Below are 27461 nucleotides of genomic sequence, written 5' to 3'. Positions count from 1 at the left end.
GCAATTTCTTATCTTTCCTTAGGTTCAGGTAAATACTATGTTTCCCAAAGGACAAGCAATCTCCACTGATTCTCTATTGGCAAGCAATCCGCATTATTTCCTATGGGCAAGCAATTTCTTCTCTTTCACTATGGTCAGGTAAATCCTATGTTTCCCAAATGGCAAGGAATCTCCCATCAATCTCTATGGGCAAGAAATCCCCATTATTTCCTATGGGCAAGCAATTCCGTACCTTTCCTTATGGTCAGGTGAATACTATGTTTCCCAAAGGGCAAGCAATCTCCAATGATTCTCTATGGGCAAGCAATCCCCATTATTTCCTATGGGCAAGCAATTTCGTACCTTTCCTTATGGTCAGGTGAATACTATGTTTCCCAAAGGGCAAGCAATCTCCAATGATTCTCTATGGGCAAGCAATCACCATTATTTCCTATGGGCAAGCAATTTCTTATCTTGCCCTATGGACAGGTAAATACTAGGTTTCCCAAAGGGAAGGAATCTCCCATGAATCTCTATGGGCAAGAAATAACTATTATTTCCTATGGGCAAGCAATTTCTTATGTTTCCCTGCGGTCAGGTAAATACTATGTTTCCCAAAGGGCAAGTAATCTCCAATGAATCTCTATGGGCAAGCAATCTCCATTATTTCCTATGGGCAGGCAATCTCCAATGATTCTCTATGGGCAAGCAATCTCCATTATTTCCTATGGTCAGTCAATCTCCAATGATTCTCTATGGGCAAGCAATCATCATTATTTCGAATGGGCAAGCAATCTCCAATGATTCTCTATGGGCAAGCAATCTCCATTATTTCCTATGGGCAAGCATTCTCCAATGATTCTCTATGGGCAAGCAATCTCCATTATTTCCTATGGGCAAGCAATCTCCAATGATTCTCTATGGGCAAGTAATCTCCATTATTTCCTATGGGCAAGCAATCTCCAATGATTCTCTATGGGCAAGCAATCTCCATTATTTCTTAAGGGCAAGCAATCTCCAATGATTCTCTATGGGCAAGCAATCCCAATTATTTCCTATGGGCAAGCAATTTCTTATCTTTCCTTAGGTTCAGGTAAATACAATGTTTCCCAAAGGGCAAGCAATCTCCACTGATTCTCTATTGGCAAGCAATCCGCATTATTTCCTATGGGCAAGCAATTTCTTCTCTTTCACTATGGTCAGGTAAATACTATGTTTCCCAAATGGCAAGGAATCTCCCATGAATCTCTATGGGCAAGAAATCCCCATTATTTCCTATGGGCAAGCAATTCCGTACCTTTCCTTATGGTCAGGTGAATACTATGTTTCCCAAAGGGCAAGCAATCTCCAATGATTCTCTATGGGCAAGCAATCCCCATTATTTCCTATGGGCAAGCAATTTCGTACCTTTCCTTATGGTCAGGTGAATACTATGTTTCCCAAAGGGCAAGCAATCTCCAATGATTCTCTATGGGGAAGCAATCACCATTATTTCCTATGGGCAAGCAATTTCTTATCTTGCCCTATGGACAGGTAAATACTAGGTTTCCCAAAGGGAAGGAATCTCCCATGAATCTCTATGGGCAAGAAATAACTATTATTTCCTATGGGCAAGCAATTTCTTATGTTTCCCTGCGGTCAGGTAAATACTATGTTTCCCAAAGGGCAAGTAATCTCCAATGAATCTCTATGGGCAAGCAATCTCCATTATTTCCTATGGGCAGGCAATCTCCAATGATTCTCTATGGGCAAGCAATCATCATTATTTCGAATGGGCAAGCAATCTCCAATGATTCTCTATGGGCAAGCAATCTCCATTATTTCCTATGGGCAAGCATTCTCCAATGATTCTCTATGGGCAAGCAATCTCCATTATTTCCTATGGGCAAGCAATCTGCAATGATTCTCTATGGGCAAGCAATCTCATTATTTCTTATGGGCAAGCAATCTCCAATGATTCTCTATGGGCAAGCAATCCCAATTATTTCCTATGGGCAAGCAATTTCTTATCTTTCCTTAGGTTCAGGTAAATACTATGTTTCCCAAAGGGCAAGCAATCTCCACTGATTCTCTATTGGCAAGCAATCCGCATTATTTCCTATGGGCAAGCAATTTCTTCTCTTTCACTATGGTCAGGTAAATACTATGTTTCCCAAATGGCAAGGAATCTCCCATGAATCTCTATGGGCAAGAAATCCCCATTATTTCCTATGGGCAAGCAATTTCGTACCTTTCCTTATGGTCAGGTGAATACTATGTTTCCCAAAGGGCAAGCAATCTCCAATGATTCTCTATGGGCAAGCAATCACCATTATTTCCTATGGGCAAGCAATTTCGTACCTTTCCTTATGGTCAGGTGAATACTATGTTTCCCAAAGGGCAAGCAATCTCCAGTGATTCTCTATGGGCAAGCAACCACCATTATTTCCTATGGGGAAGCAATTTCTTATCTTGCCCTATGGGCAGGTAAATACTATGTTTCCCAAAGGGCAAGCAATCTCCCATGAATCTCTATGGGCAAGAAATAACCATTATTTCCTATGGGCAAGCAATTTGTTATGTTTCCCTACGGTCAGGTAAATACTATGTTTCCCAAAGGGCAAGCAGTCTCCAATGATTCTCTATGGGCAAGCAATCTCCATTATTTCCTATGGGCAAGCAATTTCTTATCTTTCCTTATGTTCAGGTAAATACTATGTTTCCCAAAGGGCAAGCAATCTCCACTGATTCTCTATGGGCAAGCAATCCGCATTATTTCCTATGGGCAAACAATTTCTTCTCTTTCACTATGCTCAGGTAAATACTATGTTTCCCAAATGGCAAGGAATCTCCCATGAATCTCTATGGGCAAGAAATCCCCATTATTTCCTATGGGCAAGCAATTTCGTACCTTTCCTTATGGTCAGGTGAATACTATGTTTCCCAAAGGGCAAGCAATCTCCAATGATTCTCTATAGGCAAGCAATCACAATTATTTCCTATGGGCAAGCAATTTCTTACCTTGCCCTATGGACAGGTAAATACTATGTTTCCCAAAGGGCAAGTAATCTCCAATGAATCTCTATGGGCAAGAAATAACTATTATTTCCTATGGGCAAGCAATTTCTTATGTTTCCCTGCGGTCAGGTAAATACTATGTTTCCCAAAGGGCAAGTAATCTCCAATGAATCTCTATGGGCAAGCAATCTCCATTATTTCCTATGGGCAGGCAATCTCCAATGATTCTCTATGGGCAAGCAATCATCATTATTTCCTATGGGCAAGCAATCTCCAATGATTCTCTATGGGCAAGCAATCTCCATTATTTCTTATGGGCAAGCAATCTCCAATGATTCTCTATGGGCAAGCAATCCCAATTATTTCCTATGGGCAAGCAATTTCTTATCTTTCCTTAGGTTCAGGTAAATACTATGTTTCCCAAAGGGCAAGCAATCTCCACTGATTCTCTATTGGCAAGCAATCCGCATTATTTCCTATGGGCAAGCAATTTCTTCTCTTTCACTATGGTCAGGTAAATACTATGTTTCCCAAATGGCAAGGAATCTCCCATGAATCTCTATGGGCAAGAAATCCCCATTATTTCCTAAGGGCAAGCAATTCCGTACCTTTCCTTATGGTCAGGTGAATACTATGTTTCCCAAAGGGCAAGCAATCTCCAATGATTCTCTATGGGCAAGCAATCACCATTATTTCCTATGGGCAAGCAATTACGTACCTTTCCTTATGGTCAGGTGAATACTATGTTTCCCAAAGGGCAAGCAATCTCCATTGATTCTCTATGGGCAAGCAACCACCATTATTTCCTATGGGGAAGCAATTTCTTATCTTGCCCTATGGGCAGGTAAATACTATGTTTCCCAAAGGGCAAGCAATCTCCCATGAATCTCTATGGGCAAGAAATAACCATTATTTCCTATGGGCAAGCAATTTGTTATGTTTCCCTACGGTCAGGTAAATACTATGTTTCCCAAAGGGCAAGCAGTCTCCAATGATTCTCTAAGGGCAAGCAATCTCCATTATTTCCTATGGGCAAGCAATTTCTTATCTTTCCTTATGTTCAGGTAAATACTATGTTTCCCAAAGGGCAAGCAATCTCCACTGATTCTCTATGGGCAAGCAATCCGCATTATTTCCTATGGGCAAGCAATTTCTTCTCTTTCACTATGCTCAGGTAAATACTATGTTTCCCAAATGGCAAGGAATCTCCCATGAATCTCTATGGGCAAGTAATCTCCATTATTTCCTATGGGCAAGCAATCTCCAATGATTCTCTATGGGCAAGCAATCTCCATTATTTCTTATGGGCAAGCAATCTCCAATGATTCTCTATGGGCAAGCAATCCCAATTATTTCCTATGGGCAAGCAATTTCTTATCTTTCCTTAGGTTCAGGTAAATACTATGTTTCCCAAAGGGCAAGCAATCTCCCATGAATCTCTATGGGCAAGAAATAACCATTATTTCCTATGGGCAAGCAATTTGTTATGTTTCCCTACGGTCAGGTAAATACTATGTTTCCCAAAGGGCAAGCAGTCTCCAATGATTCTCTATGGGCAAGCAATCTCCATTATTTCCTATGGGCAAGTAATATCCAATGATTCTCTATGGGCAAGCAATCTCCATTATTTCCTATGGGCAAGCAATCTCCAATGATTCTCTATGGGCAAGCAATCTCCATTATTTCCTATGGGCAAGCATTCTCCAATGATTCTCTATGGGCAAGCAATCTCCAGTATTTCGTATGGGCAAGCAATCTCCAATGATTCTCTATGGGCAAGCAATCTCCATTATTTCTTATGGGCAAGGAATCTCCAATGATTCTCTATGGGCAAGCAATCCCAATTATTTCCTATGGGCAAGCAATTTCTTATCTTTCCTTAGGTTCAGGTAAATACTATGTTTCCCAAAGGACAAGCAATCTCCACTGATTCTCTATTGGCAAGCAATCCGCATTATTTCCTATGGGCAAGCAATTTCTTCTCTTTCACTATGGTCAGGTAAATACTATGTTTCCCAAATGGCAAGGAATCTCCCATGAATCTCTATGGGCAAGAAATCCCCATTATTTCCTATGGGCAAGCAATTTCGTACCTTTCCTTATGGTCAGGTGAATACTATGTTTCCCAAAGGGCAAGCAATCTCCAATGATTCTCTAAGGGCAAGCAATCACCATTATTTCCTATGGGCAAGCAATTTCGTACCTTTCCTTATGGTCAGGTGAATACTATGTTTCCCAAAGGGCAAGCAATCTCCAGTGATTCTCTATGGGCAAGCAACCACCATTATTTCCTATAGGGAAGCAATTTCTTATCTTGCCCTATGGGCAGGTAAATACTATGTTTCCCAAAGGGCAAGGAATCTCCCATGAATCTCTATGGGCAAGAAATAACCATTATTTCCTATGGGCAAGCAATTTGTTATGTTTCCCTACGGTCAGGTAAATACTATGTTTCCCAAAGGGCAAGCAATCTCCACTGATTCTCTATGGGCAAGCAATCCCCATTTTTTTCTATGAGCAAACAATTTCTTCTCTTTCACTATGGTCAGGTAAATACTATGTTTCCCAAATGGCAAGGAATCTCCCATGAATCTCTATGGGCAAGAAATCCCCATTATTTCCTATGGGCAAGCAATTTCGTACCTTTCCTTATGGTCAGGTGAATACTATGTTTCCCAAAGGGCAAGCAATCTCCAATGATTCTCTATGGGCAAGCAATCACCATTATTTCCTATGGGCAAGCAATTTCGTACCTTTCCTTATGGTCAGGTGAATACTATGTTTCCCAAAGGGCAAGCAATCTCCAGTGATTCTCTATGGGCAAGCAACCACCATTATTTCCTATGGGGAAGCAATTTCTTATCTTGCCCTATGGGCAGGTAAATACTATGTTTCCCAAACGGCAAGCAATCTCCCATGAATCTCTATGGGCAAGAAATAACCATTATTTCCTATGGGCAAGCAATTTGTTATGTTTCCCTACGGTCAGGTAAATACTATGTTTCCCAAAGGGCAAGCAGTCTCCAATGATTCTCTATGGGCAAGCAATCTCCATTATTTCCTATGGGCAAGCAATTTTTTATCTTTCCTTATGTTCAGGTAAATACTATGTTTCCCAAAGGGCAAGCAATCTCCACTGATTCTCTATGGGCAAGCAATCCGCATTATTTCCTATGGGCAAACAATTTCTTCTCTTTCACTATGCTCAGGTAAATACTATGTTTCCCAAATGGCAAGGAATCTCCCATGAATCTCTATGGGCAAGAAATCCCCATTATTTCCTATGGGCAAGCAATTTCGTACCTTTCCTTATGGTCAGGTGAATACTATGTTTCCCAAAGGGCAAGCAATCTCCAATGATTCTCTATAGGCAAGCAATCACAATTATTTCCTATGGGCAAGCAATTTCTTATCTTGCCCTATGGACAGGTAAATACTATGTTTCCCAAAGGGAAGGAATCTCCCATGAATCTCTATGGGGAAGAAATAACTATTATTTCCTATGGGCAAGCAATTTCTTATGTTTCCCTGCGGTCAGGTAAATACTATGTTTCCCAAAGGGCAAGTAATCTCCAATGAATCTCTATGGGCAAGCAATCTCCATTATTTCCTATGGGCAGGCAATCTCCAATGATTCTGTATGGGCAAGCAATCTCGATTATTTCCTATAGTCAGGCAATCTCCAATGATTCTCTATGGGCAAGCAATCATCATTATTTCGAATGGGCAAGCAATCTCTAATGATTCTCTATGGGCAAGCAATCTCCATTATTTCCTATGGGCAAGCATTCTCCAATGATTCTCTATGGGCAAGCAATCCCAATTATTTCCTATGGGCAAGCAATTTCGTACCTTTCCTTATGGTCAGGTGAATACTATGTTTCCCAAAGGGCAAGCAATCTCCAGTGATTCTCTATGGGCAAGCAACCACCATTATTTCCTATGGGGAAGCAATTTCTTATCTTGCCCTATGGGCAGGTAAATACTATGTTTCCCAAAGGGCAAGCAATCTCCTATGAATCTCTATGGGCAAGAAATAACCATTATTTCCTATGGGCAAGTAATTTGTTATGTTTCCCTACGGTCAGGTAAATACTATGTTTCCCAAAGGGCAAGCAGTCTCCAATGATTCTCTATGGGCAAGCAATCTCCATTATTTCCTATGGGCAAGCAATTTCTTATCTTTCCTTATGTTCAGGTAAATACTATGTTTCCCAAAGGGCAAGCAATCTCCACTGATTCTCTATGGGCAAGCAATCCGCATTATTTCCTATGGGCAAGCAATTTCTTCTCTTTCACTATGCTCAGGTAAATACTATGTTTCCCAAATGGCAAGGAATCTCCCATGAATCTCTATGGGCAAGAAATCCCCATTATTTCGAATGGGCAAGCAATCTCCAATGATTCTCTATGGGCAAGCAATCTCCATTATTTCCTATGGGCAAGCATTCTCCAATGATTCTCTATGGGCAAGCAATCTCCATTATTTCCTATGGGCAAGCAATCTCCAATGATTCTCTATGGCCAAGTAATCTCCATTATTTCCTATGGGCAAGCATTCTCCAATGATTCTCTATGGGCAAGCAATCTCCATTATTTCCTATGGGCAAGCAATCTCCAATGATTCTCTATGGCCAAGTAATCTCCATTATTTCCTATGGGCAAGCATTCTCCAATGATTCTCTATGGGCAAGCAATCTCCATTATTTCTTATGGGCAAGCAATCTCCAATGATTCTCTATGGGCAAGTAATCCCAATTATTTCCTATGGGCAAGCAATTTCTTATCTTTCCTTAGGTTCAGGTAAATACTATGTTTCCCAAAGGGCAAGCAATCTCCCATGAATCTCTATGGGCAAGAAATAACCATTATTTCCTATGGGCAAGCAATTTGTTATGTTTCCCTACGGTCAGGTAAATACTATGTTTCCCAAAGGGCAAGCAGTCTCCAATGATTCTCTATGGGCAAGCAATCTCCATTATTTCCTATGGGCAAGTAATATCCAATGATTCTCTATGGGCAAGCAATCTCCATTATTTCCTATGGGCAAGCAATCTCCAATGATTCTCTATGGGCAAGCAATCTCCATTATTTCCTATGGGCAAGCATTCTCCAATGATTCTCTATGGGCAAGCAATCTCCAGTATTTCGTATGGGCAAGCAATCTCCAATGATTCTCTATGGGCAAGCAATCTCCATTATTTCTTATGGGCAAGCAATCTCCAATGATTCTCTATGGGCAAGCAATCCCAATTATTTCCTATGGGCAAGCAATTTCTTATCTTTCCTTAGCTTCAGGTAAATACTATGTTTCCCAAAGGACAAGCAATCTCCACTGATTCTCTATTGGCAAGCAATCCGCATTATTTCCTATGGGCAAGCAATTTCTTCTCTTTCACTATGGTCAGGTAAATACTATGTTTCCCAAATGGCAAGGAATCTCCCATTAATCTCTATGGGCAAGAAATCCCCATTATTTCCTATGGGCAAGCAATTTCGTACCTTTCCTTATGGTCAGGTGAATACTATGTTTCCCAAAGGGCAAGCAATCTCCAATGATTCTCTATGGGCAAGCAATCACCATTATTTCCTATGGGCAAGCAATTTCGTACCTTTCCTTATGGTCAGGTGAATACTATGTTTCCCAAAGGGCAAGCAATCTCCAGTGATTCTCTATGGGCAAGCAACCACCATTATTTCCTATAGGGAAGCAATTTCTTATCTTGCCCTATGGGCAGGTAAATACTATGTTTCCCAAAGGGCAAGGAATCTCCCATGAATCTCTATGGGCAAGAAATAACCATTATTTCCTATGGGCAAGCAATTTGTTATGTTTCCCTACGGTCAGGTAAATACTATGTTTCCCAAAGGGCAAGCAGTCTCCAATGATTCTCTATGGGCAAGCAATCCGCATTATTTCCTATGGGCAAGCAATTTCTTCTCTTTCACTATGCTCAGGTAAATACTATGTTTCCCAAATGGCAAGGAATCTCCCATGAATCACTATGGGCAAGAAATCTCCATTATTTCCTATGGGCAAGCAATTTCGTACCTTTCCTTATGGTCAGGTGAATACTATGTTTCCCAAAGGGCAAGCAATCTCCAATGATTCTCTATGGGCAAGCAATCACCATTATTTCCTATGGGCAAGCAATTTCTTATCTTGCCCTATGGACAGGTAAATACTATGTTTCCCAAAGGGAAGGAATCTCCCATGAATCTCTATGGGCAAGAAATAACTATTATTTCCTATGGGCAAGCAATTTCTTATGTTTCCCTGCGGTCAGGTAAATACTATGTTTCCCAAAGGGCAAGTAATCTCCAATGAATCTCTATGGGCAAGCAATCTCCATTATTTCCTATGGGCAGGCAATCTCCAATGATTCTCTATGGGCAAGCAATCTCCATTATTTCCTATGGTCAGGCAATCTCCAATGATTCTCTATGGGAAAGAAATCCCAATTATTTCCTATGGGCAAGCAATTTCGTACCTTTCCTTATGGTCAGGTGAATACTATGTTTCCCAAAGGGCAAGCAATCTCCAGTGATTCTCTATGGGCAAGAAATAACCATTATTTCCTATGGGCAAGTAATTTGTTATGTTTCCCTACGGTCAGATAAATACTATGTTTCCCAAAGGGCAAGCAGTCTCCAATGATTCTCTATGGGCAAGCAATCTCCATTATTTCCTATGGGCAAGCAATTTCTTATCTTTCCTTATGTTCAGGTAAATACTATGTTTCCCAAAGGGCAAGCAATCTCCACTGATTCTCTATGGGCAAGCAATCCGCATTATTTCCTATGGGCAAGCAATTTCTTCTCTTTCACTATGCTCAGGTAAATACTATGTTTCCCAAATGGCAAGGAATCTCCCATGAATCTCTATGGGCAAGAAATCCCCATTATTTCGAATGGGCAAGCAATCTCCAATGATTCTCTATGGGCAAGCAATCTCCATTATTTCCTATGGGCAAGCATTCTCCAATGATTCTCTATGGGCAAGAAATCTCCATTATTTCCTATGGGCAAGCAATCTCCAATGATTCTCTATGGCCAAGTAATCTCCATTATTTCCTATGGGCAAGCAATCTCCAATGATTCTCTATGGGCAAGCAAACTCCATTATTTCTTATGGGCAAGCAATCTCCAATGATTCTCTATGGGCAAGCAATCCCAATTATTTCCTATGGGCAAGCAATTTCTTATCTTTCCTTAGGTTCAGGTAAATACTATTTTTCCCAAAGGGCAAGCAATCTCCCATGAATCTCTATGGGCAAGAAATAACCATTATTTCCTATGGGCAAGCAATTTGTTATGTTTCCCTACGGTCAGGTAAATACTATGTTTCCCAAAGGGCAAGCAGTCTCCAATGATTCTCTATGGGCAAGCAATCTCCATTATTTCCTATGGGCAAGTAATATCCAATGATTCTCTATGGGCAAGCAATCCCAATTATTTCCTATGGGCAAGCAATTTCTTATCTTTCCTTAGGTTCAGGTAAATACTATGTTTCCCAAAGGACAAGCAATCTCCACTGATTCTCTATTGGCAAGCAATCCGCATTATTTCCTATGGGCAAGCAATTTCTTCTCTTTCACTATGGTCAGGTAAATACTATGTTTCCCAAATGGCAAGGAATCTCCCATTAATCTCTATGGGCAAGAAATCCCCATTATTTCCTATGGGCAAGCAATTTCGTACCTTTCCTTATGGTCAGGTGAATACTATGTTTCCCAAAGGGCAAGCAATCTCCAATGATTCTCTATGGGCAAGCAATCACCATTATTTCCTATGGGCAAGCAATTTCGTACCTTTCCTTATGGTCAGTTGAATACTATGTTTCCCAAAGGGCAAGCAATCTCCAGTGATTCTCTATGGGCAAGCAACCACCATTATTTCCTATAGGGAAGCAATTTCTTATCTTGCCCTATGGGCAGGTAAATACTATGTTTCCCAAAGGGCAAGGAATCTCCCATGAATCTCTATGGGCAAGAAATAACCATTATTTCCTATGGGCAAGCAATTTGTTATGTTTCCCTACGGTCAGGTAAATACTATGTTTCCCAAAGGGCAAGCAGTCTCCAATGATTCTCTATGGGCAAGCAATCCGCATTATTTCCTATGGGCAAGCAATTTCTTCTCTTTCACTATGCTCAGGTAAATACTATGTTTCCCAAATGGCAAGGAATCTCCCATGAATCTCTATGGGCAAGAAATCTCCATTATTTCCTATGGGCAAGCAATTTCGTACCTTTCCTTATGGTCAGGTGAATACTATGTTTCCCAAAGGGCAAGCAATCTCCAATGATTCTCTATGGGCAAGCAATCACCATTATTTCCTATGGGCAAGCAATTTCTTATCTTGCCCTATGGACAGGTAAATACTATGTTTCCCAAAGGGAAGGAATCTCCCATGAATCTCTATGGGCAAGAAATAACTATTATTTCCTATGGGCAAGCAATTTCTTATGTTTCCCTGCGGTCAGGTAAATACTATGTTTCCCAAAGGGCAAGTAATCTCCAATGAATCTCTATGGGCAAGCAATCTCCATTATTTCCTATGGGCAGGCAATCTCCAATGATTCTCTATGGGCAAGCAATCTCCATTATTTCCTATGGTCAGGCAATCTCCAATGATTCTCTATGGGAAAGCAATCATCATTATTTCGAATGGGCAAGCAATCTCCAATGATTCTCTATGGGCAAGCAATCTCCATTATTTCCTATAGGCAAGCATTCTCCAATGATTCTCTATGGGCAAGCAATCTCCATTATTTCCTATGGGCAAGCAATCTCCAATGATTCTCTATGGGCAAGTAATCTCCATTATTTCCTATGGGCAAGCAATCTCCAATGATTCTCTATGGGCAAGCAATCTCCATTATTTCTTATGGGCAAGCAATCTCCAATGATTCTCTATGGGCAAGCAATCCCAATTATTTCCTATGGGCAAGCAATTTCTTATCTTTCCTTAGGTTCAGGTAAATACTATGTTTCCCAAAGGGCAAGCAATCTCCACTGATTCTCTATTGGCAAGCAATCCGCATTATTTCCTATGGGCAAGCAATTTCTTCTCTTTCACTATGGTCAGGTAAATACTATGTTTCCCAAATGGCAAGGAATCTCCCATGAATCTCTATGGGCAAGAAATCCCCATTATTTCCTATGGGCAAGCAATTTCGTACCTTTCCTTATGGTCAGGTGAATACTATGTTTCCCAAAGGGCAAGCAATCTCCAATGATTCTCTATGGGCAAGCAATCACCATTATTTCCTATGGGCAAGCAATTTCGTACCTTTCCTTATGGTCAGGTGAATACTATGTTTCCCAAAGGGCAAGCAATCTCCAGTGATTCTCTATGGGCAAGCAACCACCATTATTTCCTATGGGGAAGCAATTTCTTATCTTGCCCTATGGGCAGGTAAATACTATGTTTCCCAAAGGGCAAGCAGTCTCCAATGATTCTCTATGGGCAAGCAATCTCCATTATTTCCTATGGGCAAGCAATTTCTTATCTTTCGTTATGTTCAGGTAAATACTATGTTTCCCAAAGGGCAAGCAATCTCCACTGATTCTCTATGGGCAAGCAATCCGCATTATTTCCTATGGGCAAGCAATTTCTTCTCTTTCACTATGCTCAGGTAAATACTATGTTTCCCAAATGGCAAGGAATCTCCCATGAATCTCTATGGGCAAGAAATCTCCATTATTTCCTAAGGTCAGGCAATCTCCAATGATTCTCTATGGGCAAGCAATCATCATTATTTCGAATGGGCAAGCAATCTCCAATGATTCTCTATGGGCAAGCAATCTCCATTATTTCCTATGGGCAAGCATTCTCCAATGATTCTCTATGGGCAAGCAATCTCGATTATTTCCTATGGGCAAGCAATCTCCAATGATTCTCTATGGGCAAGTAATCTCCATTATTTCCTATGGGCAAGCAATCTCCAATAATTCTCTATGGGCAAGCAATCTCCATTATTTCTTATGGGCAAACAATCTCCAATGATTCTCTATGGGCAAGCAATCCCAATTATTTCCTATGGGCAAGCAATTTCTTATCTTTCCTTAGGTTCAGGTAAATACTATGTTTCCCAAAGGGCAAGCAATCTCCACTGATTCTCTATTGGCAAGCAATCCGCATTATTTCCAATGGGCAAGCAATTTCTTCTCTTTCACTATGGTCAGGTAAATACTATGTTTCCCAAATGGCAAGGAATCTCCCATGAATCTCTATGGGCAAGAAATCCCCATTATTTCCTATGGGCAAGCAATTTCGTACCTTTCCTTATGGTCAGGTGAATACTATGTTTCCCAAAGGGCAAGCAATCTCCAATGATAATCTATGGGCAAGCAATCACCATTATTTCCTATGGGCAAGCAATTTCGTACCTTTCCTTATGGTCAGGTGAATACTATGTTTCCCAAAGGGCAAGCAATCTCCAGTGATTCTCTATGGGCAAGCAACCACCATTATTTCCTATGGGGAAGCAATTTCTTATCTTGCCCTATGGGCAGGTAAATACTATGTTTCCCAAAGGGCAAGCAATCTCCCATGAATCTCTATGGGCAAGAAATAACCATTATTTCCTATGGGCAAGCAATTTGTTATGTTTCCCTACGGTCAGGTAAATACTATGTTTCCCAAAGGGCAAGCAGTCTCCAATGATTCTCTATGGGCAAGCAATCTCCATTATTTCCTATGGGCAAGCAATTTCTTATCTTTCCTTATGTTCAGGTAAATACTATGTTTCCCAAAGGGCAAGCAATTTCCACTGATTCTCTATGGGCAAGCAATCCGCATTATTTCCTATGGGCAAGCAATTTCTTCTCTTTCACTATGCTCAGGTAAATACTATGTTTCCCAAATGGCAAGGAATCTCCCATGAATCTCTATGGGCAAGAAATCCCCATTATTTCCTATGGGCAAGCAATTTCGTACCTTTCCTTATGGTCAGGTGAATACTATGTTTCCCAAAGGGCAAGCAATCTCCAATGATTCTCTATGGGCAAGCAATCACCATCATTTCCTATGGGCAAGCAATTTCTTATCTTGCCCTATGGACGGGTAAATACTATGTTTCCCAAAGGGAAGGAATCTCCCATGAATCTCTATGGGCAAGAAATAACTATTATTTCCCATGGGCAAGCAATTTCTTATCTTTCCTTATGTTCAGGTAAATACTATGTTTCCCAAAGGGCAAGTAATCTCCAATGAATCTCTATGGGCAAGCAATCTCCATTATTTCCTATGGGCAGGCAATCTCCAATGATTCTCTATGGGCAAGCAATCTCCATTATTTCCTATGGTCAGGCAATCTCCAATGATTCTCTATGGGCAAGCAATCTCCATTATTTCCTATGGGCAAGCATTCTCCAATGATTCTCTATGGGCAAGGAATCTCCATTATTTCCTATGGGCAAGCAATCTCCAATGATTCTCTATGGGCAAGCAATCTCCATTATTTCTTATGGGCAAGCAATCTCCAATGATTCTCTATGGGCAAGCAATCTCCATTATTTCCTATGGGCAAGCATTCTCCAATGATTCTCTATGGGCAAAGAATCTCCATTATTTCCTATGGGCAAGCAATCTCCAATGATTCTCTATGGGCAAGGAATCTCCATTATTTCCTATGGGCAAGCATTCTCCAATGATTCTCTATGGGCAAGGAATCTCCATTATTTCCTATGGGCAAGCAATCTCCAATGATTCTCTATGGGCAAGTAATCTCCATTATTTCCTACGGGCAAGCATTCTCCAATGATTCTCTATGGGCAAGCAATCTCCATTATTTCTTATGGGCAAGCAATCACCAATCATTCTCTATGGGCAAGCAATCCCAATTATTTCCTATGGGCAAGTAATTTCTTATCTTTCCTTAGGTTCAGGTAAATACTATGTTTCCCAAAGGGCAAGCAATCTCCACTGATTCTCTATTGGCAAGCAATCCGCATTATTTCCTATGGGCAAGCAATTTCTTCTCTTTCACTATGGTCAGGTAAATACTATGTTTCCCAAATGGCAAGGAATCTCCCATGAATCTCTATGGGCAAGAAATCCCCATTATTTCCTATGGGCAAGCAATTTCGTACCTTTCCTTATGGTCAGGTGAATACTATGTTTCCCAAAGGGCAAGCAATCTCCAATGATTCTCTATGGGCAAGCAATCACCATTATTTCCTATGGGCAAGCAATTTCGTACCTTTCCTTATGGTCAGGTGAATACTATGTTTCCCAAAGGGCAAGCAATCTCCAGTGATTCTCTATGGGCAAGCAACCACCATTATTTCCTATGGGGAAGCAATTTCTTATCTTGCCCTATGGGCAGGTAAATACTATGTTTCCCAAAGGGCAAGCAATCTCCCATGAATCTCTATGGGCAAGAAATAACCATTATTTCCTATGGGCAAGCAATTTGTTATGTTTCCCTACGGTCAGGTAAATACTATGTTTCCCAAAGGGAGAGCAGTCTCCAATGATTCTCTATGGGCAAGCAATCTCCATTATTTCCTATGGGCAAGCAATTTCTTATCTTTCCTTATGTTCAGGTAAATACTATGTTTCCCAAAGGGCAAGCAATTTCCACTGATTCTCTATGGGCAAGCAATCCGCATTATTTCCTATGGGCAAGCAATTTCTTCTCTTTCACTATGCTCAGGTAAATACTTTGTTTCCCAAATGGCAAGGAATCTCCCATGAATCTCTATGGGCAAGAAATCCCCATTATTTCCTATGGGCAAGCAATTTCGTACCTTTCCTTATGGTCAGGTGAATACTATGTTTCCCAAAGGGCAAGCAATCTCCAATGATTCTCTATGGGCAAGCAATCACCATCATTTCCTATGGGCAAGCAATTTCTTATCTTGCCCTATGGACGGGTAAATACTATGTTTCCCAAAGGGAAGGAATCTCCCATGAATCTCTATGGGCAAGAAATAACTATTATTTCCTATGGGCAAGCAATTTCTTATGTTTCCCTGCGGTCAGGTAAATACTATGTTTCCCAAAGGGCAAGTAATCTCCAATGAATCTCTATGGGCAAGCAATCTCCATTATTTCCTATGGTCAGGCAATCTCCAATGATTCTCTATGGGCAAGTAATCTCCATTATTTCCTATGGGCAAGCAATCTCCAATGATTCTCTATGGGCAAGCAATCTCCATTATTTCTTATGGGCAAGCAATCTCCAATGATTCTCTATGGGCAAGCAATCCCAATTATTTCCTATGGGCAAGCAATTTCTTATCTTTCCTTAGGTTCAGGTAAATACTATGTTTCCCAAAGGGCAAGCAATCTCCACTGATTCTCTATTGGCAAGCAATCCGCATTATTTCCTATGGGCAAGCAATTTCTTCTCTTTCACTATGGTCAGGTAAATACTATGTTTCCCAAATGGCAAGGAATCTCCCATGAATCTCTATGGGCAAGAAATCCCCATTATTTCCTATGGGCAAGCAATTTCGTACCTTTCCTTATGGTCAGGTGAATACTATGTTTCCCAAAGGGCAAGCAATCTCCAATGATTCTCTATGGGCAAGCAATCACCATTATTTCCTATGGGCAAGCAATTTCGTACCTTTCCTTATGGTCAGGTGAATACTATGTTTCCCAAAGGGCAAGCAATCTCCAGTGATTCTCTATGGGCAAGCAACCACCATTATTTCCTATGGGGAAGCAATTTCTTATCTTGCCCTATGGGCAGGTAAATACTATGTTTCCCAAAGGGCAAGCAATCTCCCATGAATCTCTATGGGCAAGAAATAACCATTATTTCCTATGGGCAAGCAATTTGTTATGTTTCCCTACGGTCAGGTAAATACTATGTTTCCCAAAGGGCAAGCAGTCTCCAATGATTCTCTATGGGCAAGCAATCTCCATTATTTCCTATGGACAAGCAATTTCTTATCTTTCCTTATGTTCAGGTAAATACTATGTTTCCCAAAGGGCAAGCAATCTCCACTGATTCTCTATGGGCAAGCAATCCGCATTATTTCCTATGGGCAAGCAATTTCTTCTCTTTCACTATGCTCAGGTAAATACTATGTTTCCCAAATGGCAAGGAATCTCCCATGAATCTCTATGGGCAAGAAATCCCCATTATTTCCTATGGGCAAGCAATTTCGTACCTTTCCTTATGGTCAGGTGAATACTATGTTTCCCAAAGGGCAAGCAATCTCCAATGATTCTCTATGGGCAAGCAATCACCATCATTTCCTATGGGCAAGCAATTTCTTATCTTGCCCTATGGACGGGTAAATACTATGTTTCCCAAAGGGAAGGAATCTCCCATGAATCTCTATAGGCAAGAAATAACTCTTATTTCCTATGGGCAAGCAATTTCTTATGTTTCCCTGCGGTCAGGTAAATACTATGTTTCCCAAAGGGCAAGTAATCTCCAATGAATCTCTATGGGCAAGCAATCTCCATTATTTCCTATGGTCAGGCAATCTCCAATGATTCTCTATGGGCAAGCAATCATCATTATTTCGAATGGGCAAGCAATCTCCAATGATTCTGTATGGGCAAGCAATGTCCATTATTTCCTATGGGCAAGCATTCTCCAATGATTCTCTATGGGCAAGCAATCTCCATTATTTCCTATGGGCAAGCAATCTCCAATGATTCTCTATGGGCAAGTAATCTCCATTATTTCCTATGGGCAAGCAATCTGCAATGATTCTCTATGGGCAAGCAATCTCCATTATTTCTTATGGGCAAGCAATCTCCAATGATTCTCTATGGGCAAGCAATCCCAATTATTTCCTATGGGCAAGCAATTTCTTATCTTTCCTTAGGTTCAGGTAAATACTATGTTTCCCAAAAAGCAAGCAATCTCCACTGATTCTCTATTGGCAAGCAATCCGCATTATTTCCTATGGGCAAGCAATTTCTTCTCTTTCACTATGGTCAGGTAAATACTATGTTTCCCAAATGGCAAGGAATCTCCCATGAATCTCTATGGGCAAGAAATCCCCATTATTTCCTATGGGCAAGCAATTTCGTACCTTTCCTTATGGTCAGGTGAATACTATGTTTCCCAAAGGGCAAGCAATCTCCAATGATTCTCTATGGGCAAGCAATCACCATTATTTCCTATGGGCAAGCAATTACGTACCTTTCCTTATGGTCAGGTGAATACTATGTTTCCCAAAGGGCAAGCAATCTCCAATGATTCTCTATGGGCAAGCAATCACCATTATTTCCTATGGGCAAGCAATTACGTACCTTTCCTTATGGTCAGGTGAATACTATGTTTCCCAAAGGGCAAGCAATCTCCAGTGATTCTCTATGGGCAAGCAACCACCATTATTTCCTATGGGGAAGCAATTTCTTATCTTGCCCTATGGGCAGGTAAATACTATGTTTCCCAAAGGGCAAGAAATCTCCCATGAATCTCTATGGGCAAGAAATAACCATTATTTCCTATGGGCAAGCAATGTGTTATGTTTCCCTACGGTCAGGTAAATACTATGTTTCCCAAAGGGCAAGCAGTCTCCAATGATTCTCTATGGGCAAGCAATCTCCATTATTTCCTATGGGCAAGCAATTTCTTATCTTTCCTTATGTTCAGGTAAATACTATGTTTCCCAAAGGGCAAGCAATCTCCACTGATTCTCTATGGGCAAGCAATCCGCATTATTTGCTATGGGCAAGCAATTTCTTCTCTTTCACTATGCTCAGGTAAATACTATGTTTCCCAAATGGCAAGGAATCTCCCATGAATCTCTATGGGCAAGAAATCCCCATTATTTCCTATGGGCAAGCAATTTCGTACCTTTCCTTATGGTCAGGTGAATACTATGTTTCCCAAAGGGCAAGCAATCTCCAATGATTCTCTATGGGCAAGCAATCACCATTATTTCCTATGGGCAAGCAATTTCTTATCTTGCCCTATGGACAGGTAAATACTCTGTTTCCCAAAGGGAAGGAATCTCCCATGAATCTCTATGGGCAAGAAATAACTATTATTTCCTATGGGCAAGCAATTTCTTATGTTTCCCTGCGGTCAGGTCAATACTATGTTTCCCAAAGGGCATGTAATCTCCAATGAATCTCTATGGGCAAGCAATCTCCATTATTTCCTATGGGCAGGCAATCTCCAATGATTCTCTATGGGCAAGCAATCTCCATTATTTCCTATGGTCAGGCAATCTCCAATGATTCTCTAAGGGCAAGCAATCATCATTATTTCGAATGGGCAAGCAATCTCCAATGATTCTCTATGGGCAAGCAATCTCCATTATTTCCTATGGGCAAGCATTCTCCAATGATTCTCTATGGGCAAGCAATCTCCATTATTTCCTATGGGCAAGCAATCTCCAATGATTCTCTATGGGCAAGCAATCTCCATTATTTCTTATGGGCAAGCAATCTCCAATGATTCTCTATGGGCAAGCAATCCCAATTATTTCCTATGGGCAAGCAATTTCTTATCTTTCCTTAGGTTCAGGTAAATACTATGTTTCCCAAAGGGCAAGCAATCTCCACTGATTCTCTATTGGCAAGCAATCCGCATTATTTCCTATGGGCAAGCAATTTCTTATCTTGCCCTATGGACAGGTAAATACTATGTTTCCCAAAGGGAAGGAATCTCCCATGAATCTCTATGGGCAAGAAATAACTATTATTTCCTATGGGCAAGCAATTTCTTATGTTTCCCTGCGGTCAGGTAAATACTATGTTTCCCAAAGGGCAAGTAATCTCCAATGAATCTCTATGGGCAAGCAATCTCCATTATTTCCTATGGGCAGGCAATCTCCAATGATTCTCTATGGGCAAGCAATCTCCATTATTTCCTATGGTCAGGCAATCTCCAATGATTCTCTAAGGGCAAGCAATCATCATTATTTCGAATGGGCAAGCAGTCTCCAATGATTCTCTATGGGCAAGCAATCTCCATTATTTCCTATGGGCAAGCAATCTCCAATGATTCTCTATGGGCAAGTAATCTCCATTATTTCCTATGGGCAAGCAATCTCCAATGATTCTCTATGGGCAAGCAATCTCCATTATTTCTTATGGGCAAGCAATCTCCAATGATTCTCTATGGGCAAGCAATCCCAATTATTTCCTATGGGCAAGCAATTTCTTATCTTTCCTTAGGTTCAGGTAAATACTATGTTTCCCAAAGGGCAAGCAATCTCCACTGATTCTCTATTGGCAAGCAATCCGCATTATTTCCTATGGGCAAGCAATTTCTTCTCTTTCACTATGGTCAGGTAAATACTATGTTTCCCAAATGGCAAGGAATCTCCCATGAATCTCTATGGGCAAGAAATCCCCATTATTTCCTATGGGCAAGCAATTTCGTACCTTTCCTTATGGTCAGGTGAATACTATGTTTCCCAAAGGGCAAGCAATCTCCAATGATTCTCTATGGGCAAGCAATCACCATTATTTCCTATGGGCAAGCAATTTCGTACCTTTCCTTATGGTCAGGTGAATACTATGTTTCCCAAAGGGCAAGCAATCTCCAGTGATTCTCTATGGGCAAGCAACCACCATTATTTCCTATGGGGAAGCAATTTCTTATCTTGCCCTATGGGCAGGTAAATACTATGTTTCCCAAAGGGCAAGCAATCTCCCATGAATCTCTATGGGCAAGAAATAACCATTATTTCCTATGGGCAAGCAATTTGTTATGTTTCCCTACGGTCAGGTAAATACTATGTTTCCCAAAGGGCAAGCAGTCTCCAATGATTCTCTATGGGCAAGCAATCTCCATTATTTCCTATGGACAAGCAATTTCTTATCTTTCCTTATGTTCAGGTAAATACTATGTTTCCCAAAGGGCAAGCAATCTCCACTGATTCTCTATGGGCAAGCAATCCGCATTATTTCCTATGGGCAAGCAATTTCTTCTCTTTCACTATGCTCAGGTAAATACTATGTTTCCCAAATGGCAAGGAATCTCCCATGAATCTCTATGGGCAAGAAATCCCCATTATTTCCTATGGGCAAGCAATTTCGTACCTTTCCTTATGGTCAGGTGAATACTATGTTTCCCAAAGGGCAAGCAATCTCCAATGATTCTCTATGGGCAAGCAATCACCATTATTTCCTATGGGCAAGCAATTACGTACCTTTCCTTATGGTCAGGTGAATACTATGTTTCCCAAAGGGCAAGCAATCTCCAATGATTCTCTATGGGCAAGCAATCACCATTATTTCCTATGGGCAAGCAATTACGTACCTTTCCTTATGGTCAGGTGAATACTATGTTTCCCAAAGGGCAAGCAATCTCCAGTGATTCTCTATGGGCAAGCAACCACCATTATTTCCTATGGGGAAGCAATTTCTTATCTTGCCCTATGGGCAGGTAAATACTATGTTTCCCAAAGGGCAAGAAATCTCCCATGAATCTCTATGGGCAAGAAATAACCATTATTTCCTATGGGCAAGCAATGTGTTATGTTTCCCTACGGTCAGGTAAATACTATGTTTCCCAAAGGGCAAGCAGTCTCCAATGATTCTCTATGGGCAAGCAATCTCCATTATTTCCTATGGGCAAGCAATTTCTTATCTTTCCTTATGTTCAGGTAAATACTATGTTTCCCAAAGGGCAAGCAATCTCCACTGATTCTCTATGGGCAAGCAATCCGCATTATTTGCTATGGGCAAGCAATTTCTTCTCTTTCACTATGCTCAGGTAAATACTATGTTTCCCAAATGGCAAGGAATCTCCCATGAATCTCTATGGGCAAGAAATCCCCATTATTTCCTATGGGCAAGCAATTTCGTACCTTTCCTTATGGTCAGGTGAATACTATGTTTCCCAAAGGGCAAGCAATCTCCAATGATTCTCTATGGGCAAGCAATCACCATTATTTCCTATGGGCAAGCAATTTCTTATCTTGCCCTATGGACAGGTAAATACTATGTTTCCCAAAGGGAAGGAATCTCCCATGAATCTCTATGGGCAAGAAATAACTATTATTTCCTATGGGCAAGCAATTTCTTATGTTTCCCTGCGGTCAGGTCAATACTATGTTTCCCAAAGGGCATGTAATCTCCAATGAATCTCTATGGGCAAGCAATCTCCATTATTTCCTATGGGCAGGCAATCTCCAATGATTCTCTATGGGCAAGCAATCTCCATTATTTCCTATGGTCAGGCAATCTCCAATGATTCTCTAAGGGCAAGCAATCATCATTATTTCGAATGGGCAAGCAATCTCCAATGATTCTCTATGGGCAAGCAATCTCCATTATTTCCTATGGGCAAGCATTCTCCAATGATTCTCTATGGGCAAGCAATCTCCATTATTTCCTATGGGCAAGCAATCTCCAATGATTCTCTATGGGCAAGCAATCTCCATTATTTCTTATGGGCAAGCAATCTCCAATGATTCTCTATGGGCAAGCAATCCCAATTATTTCCTATGGGCAAGCAATTTCTTATCTTTCCTTAGGTTCAGGTAAATACTATGTTTCCCAAAGGGCAAGCAATCTCCACTGATTCTCTATTGGCAAGCAATCCGCATTATTTCCTATGGGCAAGCAATTTCTTATCTTGCCCTATGGACAGGTAAATACTATGTTTCCCAAAGGGAAGGAATCTCCCATGAATCTCTATGGGCAAGAAATAACTATTATTTCCTATGGGCAAGCAATTTCTTATGTTTCCCTGCGGTCAGGTAAATACTATGTTTCCCAAAGGGCAAGTAATCTCCAATGAATCTCTATGGGCAAGCAATCTCCATTATTTCCTATGGGCAGGCAATCTCCAATGATTCTCTATGGGCAAGCAATCTCCATTATTTCCTATGGTCAGGCAATCTCCAATGATTCTCTAAGGGCAAGCAATCATCATTATTTCGAATGGGCAAGCAGTCTCCAATGATTCTCTATGGGCAAGCAATCTCCATTATTTCCTATGGGCAAGCAATCTCCAATGATTCTCTATGGGCAAGTAATCTCCATTATTTCCTATGGGCAAGCAATCTCCAATGATTCTCTATGGGCAAGCAATCTCCATTATTTCTTATGGGCAAGCAATCTCCAATGATTCTCTATGGGCAAGCAATCCCAATTATTTCCTATGGGCAAGCAATTTCTTATCTTTCCTTAGGTTCAGGTAAATACTATGTTTCCCAAAGGGCAAGCAATCTCCACTGATTCTCTATTGGCAAGCAATCCGCATTATTTCCTATGGGCAAGCAATTTCTTCTCTTTCACTATGGTCAGGTAAATACTATGTTTCCCAAATGGCAAGGAATCTCCCATGAATCTCTATGGGCAAGAAATCCCCATTATTTCCTATGGGCAAGCAATTTCGTACCTTTCCTTATGGTCAGGTGAATACTATGTTTCCCAAAGGGCAAGCAATCTCCAATGATTCTCTATGGGCAAGCAATCACCATTATTTCCTATGGGCAAGCAATTTCGTACCTTTCCTTATGGTCAGGTGAATACTATGTTTCCCAAAGGGCAAGCAATCTCCAGTGATTCTCTATGGGCAAGCAACCACCATTATTTCCTATGGGGAAGCAATTTCTTATCTTGCCCTATGGGCAGGTAAATACTATGTTTCCCAAAGGGCAAGCAATCTCCCATGAATCTCTATGGGCAAGAAATAACCATTATTTCCTATGGGCAAGCAATTTGTTATGTTTCCCTACGGTCAGGTAAATACTATGTTTCCCAAAGGGCAAGCAGTCTCCAATGATTCTCTATGGGCAAGCAATCTCCATTATTTCCTATGGACAAGCAATTTCTTATCTTTCCTTATGTTCAGGTAAATACTATGTTTCCCAAAGGGCAAGCAATCTCCACTGATTCTCTATGGGCAAGCAATCCGCATTATTTCCTATGGGCAAGCAATTTCTTCTCTTTCACTATGCTCAGGTAAATACTATGTTTCCCAAATGGCAAGGAATCTCCCATGAATCTCTATGGGCAAGAAATCCCCATTATTTCCTATGGGCAAGCAATTTCGTACCTTTCCTTATGGTCAGGTGAATACTATGTTTCCCAAAGGGCAAGCAATCTCCAATGATTCTCTATGGGCAAGCAATCACCATCATTTCCTATGGGCAAGCAATTTCTTATCTTGCCCTATGGACGGGTAAATACTATGTTTCCCAAAGGGAAGGAATCTCCCATGAATCTCTATAGGCAAGAAATAACTCTTATTTCCTATGGGCAAGCAATTTCTTATGTTTCCCTGCGGTCAGGTAAATACTATGTTTCCCAAAGGGCAAGTAATCTCCAATGAATCTCTATGGGCAAGCAATCTCCATTATTTCCTATGGTCAGGCAATCTCCAATGATTCTCTATGGGCAAGCAATCATCATTATTTCGAATGGGCAAGCAATCTCCAATGATTCTCTATGGGCAAGCAATGTCCATTATTTCCTATGGGCAAGCATTCTCCAATGATTCTCTATGGGCAAGCAATCTCCATTATTTCCTATGGGCAAGCAATCTCCAATGATTCTCTATGGGCAAGTAATCTCCATTATTTCCTATGGGCAAGCAATCTCCAATGATTCTCTATGGGCAAGCAATCTCCATTATTTCTTATGGGCAAGCAATCTCCAATGATTCTCTATGGGCAAGCAATCCCAATTATTTCCTATGGGCAAGCAATTTCTTATCTTTCCTTAGGTTCAGGTAAATACTATGTTTCCCAAAAAGCAAGCAATCTCCACTGATTCTCTATTGGCAAGCAATCCGCATTATGTCCTATGGGCAAGCAATTTCTTCTCTTTCACTATGGTCAGGTAAATACTATGTTTCCCAAATGGCAAGGAATCTCCCATGAATCTCTATGGGCAAGAAATCCCCATTATTTCCTATGGGCAAGCAATTTCGTACCTTTCCTTATGGTCAGGTGAATACTATGTTTCCCAAAGGGCAAGCAATCTCCAATGATTCTCTATGGGCAAGCAATCACCATTATTTCCTATGGGCAAGCAATTACGTACCTTTCCTTATGGTCAGGTGAATACTATGTTTCCCAAAGGGCAAGCAATCTCCAATGATTCTCTATGGGCAAGCAATCACCATTATTTCCTATGGGCAAGCAATTACGTACCTTTCCTTATGGTCAGGTGAATACTATGTTTCCCAAAGGGCAAGCAATCTCCAGTGATTCTCTATGGGCAAGCAACCACCATTATTTCCTATGGGGAAGCAATTTCTTATCTTGCCCTATGGGCAGGTAAATACTATGTTTCCCAAAGGGCAAGAAATCTCCCATGAATCTCTATGGGCAAGAAATAACCATTATTTCCTATGGGCAAGCAATGTGTTATGTTTCCCTACGGTCAGGTAAATACTATGTTTCCCAAAGGGCAAGCAGTCTCCAATGATTCTCTATGGGCAAGCAATCTCCATTATTTCCTATGGGCAAGCAATTTCTTATCTTTCCTTATGTTCAGGTAAATACTATGTTTCCCAAAGGGCAAGCAATCTCCACTGATTCTCTATGGGCAAGCAATCCGCATTATTTGCTATGGGCAAGCAATTTCTTCTCTTTCACTATGCTCAGGTAAATACTATGTTTCCCAAATGGCAAGGAATCTCCCATGAATCTCTATGGGCAAGAAATCCCCATTATTTCCTATGGGCAAGCAATTTCGTACCTTTCCTTATGGTCAGGTGAATACTATGTTTCCCAAAGGGCAAGCAATCTCCAATGATTCTCTATGGGCAAGCAATCACCATTATTTCCTATGGGCAAGCAATTTCTTATCTTGCCCTATGGACAGGTAAATACTATGTTTCCCAAAGGGAAGGAATCTCCCATGAATCTCTATGGGCAAGAAATAACTATTATTTCCTATGGGCAAGCAATTTCTTATGTTTCCCTGCGGTCAGGTCAATACTATGTTTCCCAAAGGGCATGTAATCTCCAATGAATCTCTATGGGCAAGCAATCTCCATTATTTCCTATGGGCAGGCAATCTCCAATGATTCTCTATGGGCAAGCAATCTCCATTATTTCCTATGGTCAGGCAATCTCCAATGATTCTCTAAGGGCAAGCAATCATCATTATTTCGAATGGGCAAGCAATCTCCAATGATTCTCTATGGGCAAGCAATCTCCATTATTTCCTATGGGCAAGCATTCTCCAATGATTCTCTATGGGCAAGCAATCTCCATTATTTCCTATGGGCAAGCAATCTCCAATGATTCTCTATGGGCAAGCAATCTCCATTATTTCTTATGGGCAAGCAATCTCCAATGATTCTCTATGGGCAAGCAATCCCAATTATTTCCTATGGGCAAGCAATTTCTTATCTTTCCTTAGGTTCAGGTAAATACTATGTTTCCCAAAGGGCAAGCAATCTCCACTGATTCTCTATTGGCAAGCAATCCGCATTATTTCCTATGGGCAAGCAATTTCTTATCTTGCCCTATGGACAGGTAAATACTATGTTTCCCAAAGGGAAGGAATCTCCCATGAATCTCTATGGGCAAGAAATAACTATTATTTCCTATGGGCAAGCAATTTCTTATGTTTCCCTGCGGTCAGGTAAATACTATGTTTCCCAAAGGGCAAGTAATCTCCAATGAATCTCTATGGGCAAGCAATCTCCATTATTTCCTATGGGCAGGCAATCTCCAATGATTCTCTATGGGCAAGCAATCTCCATTATTTCCTATGGAAAGGCAATCTCCAATGATTCTCTATGGGCAAGCAATCATCATTATTTCGAATGGGCAAGCAATCTCCAATGATTCTCTATGGGCAAGCAATCTCCATTATTTCCTATGGGCAAGCATTCTCCAATGATTCTCTATGGGCAAGCAATCTCCATTATTTCCTATGGGCAAGCAATCTGCAATGATTCTCTATGGGCAAGTAATCTCCATTATTTCCTATGGGCAAGCAATCTCCAATGATTCTCTATGGGCAAGCAATCTCCAATGATTCTCTATGGGCAAGCAATCCCAATTATTTCCTATGGGCAAGCAATTTCTTATCTTTCCTTAGGTTCAGGTAAATACTATGTTTCCCAAAGGGCAAGCAATCTCCACTGATTCTCTATTGGCAAGCAATCCGCATTATTTCCTATGGGCAAGCAATTTCTTCTCTTTCACTATGGTCAGGTAAATACTATGTTTCCCAAATGGCAAGGAATCTCCCATGAATCTCTATGGGCAAGAAATCCCCATTATTTCCTATGGGCAAGCAATTTCGTACCTTTCCTTATGGTCAGGTGAATACTATGTTTCCCAAAGGGCAAGCAATCTCCAATGATTCTCTATGGGCAAGCAATCCCCATTATTTCCTATGGGCAAGCAATTTCGTACCTTTCCTTATGGTCAGGTGAATACTATGTTTCCCAAAGGGCAAGCAATCTCCAGTGATTCTCTATGGGCAAGCAACCACCATTATTTCCTATGGGGAAGCAATTTCTTATCTTGCCCTATGGGCAGGTAAATACTATGTTTCCCAAAGGGCAAGCAATCTCCCATGAATCTCTATGGGCAAGAAATAACCATTATTTCCTATGGGCAAGCAA

Source organism: Sceloporus occidentalis, unplaced genomic scaffold (genome assembly GCF_023333645.1).
Source record: "Sceloporus occidentalis isolate IW3139 unplaced genomic scaffold, rSceOcc1.0.p SCAF_8, whole genome shotgun sequence".
Classification (NCBI taxonomy): domain Eukaryota; kingdom Metazoa; phylum Chordata; class Lepidosauria; order Squamata; family Phrynosomatidae; genus Sceloporus; species Sceloporus occidentalis.
The sequence above is the reverse complement of the archived record's forward strand: the minus strand, read 5'-3'. Positions refer to the sequence as shown.